This window comes from Lygodium microphyllum, chromosome 3 (assembly GCF_053477565.2).
Source record: "Lygodium microphyllum isolate KBCC chromosome 3, Lygodium_microphyllum_v1.1.10, whole genome shotgun sequence".
NCBI classification, from domain to species: Eukaryota; Viridiplantae; Streptophyta; class Polypodiopsida; order Schizaeales; family Lygodiaceae; genus Lygodium; species Lygodium microphyllum.
The window spans coordinates 64,857,350-64,860,377 of record NC_141137.1 but is presented as its reverse complement, the minus strand read 5'-3'; positions in this window follow the sequence as shown (position 1 = coordinate 64,860,377).

The window sequence follows — 3,028 nt, the reverse complement described above, 5'->3', positions numbered from 1 at the left end:
TCAATTCATGCAGAAGCCTCACAAACCACACTTGGATGCAGTTAGAAGAATTCTGAGATATGTAAAGAGTACCACAGATCATGGGCTGTTTTATGCATATGGAAAAACCCTTGACTTGATGGGATACACTGATGCTGACTGGGCTGGTTGCACATATGACAGGATGTCAACCAGTGGCTATACATTTGGATTGGGTAGTAGCATGATAAATTGACAGAGTAAGAAACAGCCTACAGTTGCATTGTCCAGTACGGAAGCAGAGTATCGTGGTGCGGCCTTAGTGGCCTGTGAAGCTAAGTGGTTACAGAAGTTACTGAATGACTTGGGAGTACACTTGGACAGCAAAGTCAAGCTGTACTGTGACAATTTGAGTAGTGTTATGTTAGCAAGCAATCGTGTTTATCATGCAAGATCAAAACAGATTGAGGTTCACTACCATTTCATAAGGGAAATGGTTTTAGCAGATCAGATTGACTTGGAGCATGTGAAGACTGAAGACCAGGTAGCAGACATCTTTACCAAATCACTTGGTAAAGATAAGTTCATTCACTTTAGATAGCTACTTGGAGTGATGCAGATGATTTGAGTTTTGTTTTTGAGCTTGAGGGGGAGTGTTAGAAATCAAGCTCACCGTCAGTGTGTCTTCATCTATGACCGACATCTATGACAGCTAGTGTGTACAGCTGTCTACATGTGACTACATTAAATAAGTTGGGTTAGTAGTCAGTCAGTGACCTGACTAGAGTTAGTCAGTCTAGTCTACACTAGGTCACTTTATCTTGTGTGTGTGTGCTTTTCAGTATAGAGTGTGTGGAAATGAAGGAATGAGCTTGAGAGCCTGAAGGCTCATGGATATGGAGTCTTTCCCTTTCTCTCTCTCTACTCTTTGAATAGCACCTTCCTCAATGGAATGACACGGAGCTCGGAGGAGATGAAAGATGATAATAAGAATATAGTAAAAAAGAAGCTGACAACGACGACTTGCAGTCAAAGGGGTGGAACAAAACGAAGTGGAAGAACCAGACGAAGCGACGGAGGAAGACCAGAAGCCTGTAATGAAGCTAAAGGAGGAAGTCGAGGTTGTGACGGAGGAAAATGAAGAATAGGCGACTGTTGCTGTGGAAGACGAGATTGGACCGTGCTGCAATGAGAGGTCGAGATGAAGAAGAGCTGACGGAGTTGAAGCTCGAGGAGGACGACTGAAGACAATCAGACAATAACCAAGACATTCCAGAAGGTGACGAAGATCAGAAGACGTGACGAAGGAGAGCTGACAAGGAGTACTAGAGAAGGCGAGCTGATTTTGGGAGAAGAGAAGATCATTATGTTCGCAGAAGATGTGACAAAGGAGAGCTGACAAGGAGTACCAGAGAAGGCGCGCTGATTTTGGGTGAAGTGAAGCATCTATAGAGTAATCCGCTTGAGTTGGTGCCTGAGTATGATCGAACAACCTGCCATGAACTGAACGAATTGCGGCCGCTGAGCGTTGACAAAGTGTGGTGATTTCAACTATCTCATGCCGAAGGAGGCTATTTTGTAAAAATCAAGAGTCGAATCCACCTATGTGGACATCAGAACTGACTATTGCAACCTCAGGTAAACAGGCAATCACAAAGATTACTGCTGTAATTTGAAGAACTTGGACACCATCGAAAATATGAAGACTTGCATGCTGATAAAACCTGAAGAAAACACACAATTTGTATCTATGATTTGACCAAAGGGTGTTGCAAAGCATGTTGAGGGATTCAAGAGACGGATCATGACTATTGGTCATGTTTTTTGGCCTTTTTGTTTAAACTGCAATGCTAGATCAGACCAATTCATCCAGCAAGTTTTCAACCATTCCCTTGAATTCAGTCTCAACTGCACCTATCGCAAGAGGTTTTCTTCATACAAGGACTTCCAACACTTAGGCTTTGTATGCTCTTTCTACTTGGAGGCAGCAATCTCATGTGCTTGATTCTGCAAATTCTATTTATCATAGTAAGCATACAGAGCTGTCTTGCTCAGGAGTATACAACCAGATGTCTTTGCAGAGATTTTTTTGAGTTCAGTAGCCACAATGCAGTTTGAACTTGCTTGATTCTCTTTGAGACTATGATTTCACTTTGTCAATGAGTATGAAGCTGAAGCTGATGATGCCATTATCCAAAATTGAGGTGACCTTCTTTCAAATTGAATCGTGATCTCGCTTGATTGAACTTCTATCCTGAAATTAGTCAAGGTCCTCTGTGGTCGCGACTTTGCTTTCAAAAACCCTTCGACAACGTGCTCCTCAATTTGATTCTTCACTCTTGCACTCCCACTATGATACCAATTGAAAGGCATTAATTTAGATGTGGAGCAGAAGGGAGATGACACAACATATGGAGGCCCAATCCATCTTCCTCCTTATGTTCATGCACACAATGAATATCTCGCAAAGTGAATAGATACTTTGACTTTAGGAAACTTTATATATAGCCTCTTTTTCATTTCATTCAAGCATAGGATATGACTTAACTGATGTCTTATTTTTCAACAAACTTGAGATATCATTTGGAGTGTAAGAAGTCAAAAACTTGTTAAGGTATAATTTGAATTACTCAGAGCAATTTATCATTGCATTTGTAGTAATTTTAGATGTCCTAATAAATATATATACAATTACTATAGGCTTTTCTCTCTCTCCATATATCTATTTATTGTAGTAGACATAATAGTAAATGCTTAGTTAAAAAGACATCACACTTTATTTTCTAAGTATTTTATCTTTCAATGTTGACCTCATACATTTTGCATTTTTTGTCAAATAGATTCTAATATGGTCTTTTTGTATGAAGCACCATTTGACTGAGACATGGAATATCCTTTGTTGATAAGTAAGGGATTATCTACATGAAACACCCCAGGCATGGAGGAATCCACTACCAAGGGTCAGAGATAATTGATCAGGCGGTCTCAAACTTTGAGCGAACGATAAGAAAAGTGTGTATCAATCATGCCTTACATTTGCAAACTAATTGAATATCATATACAAAAATAT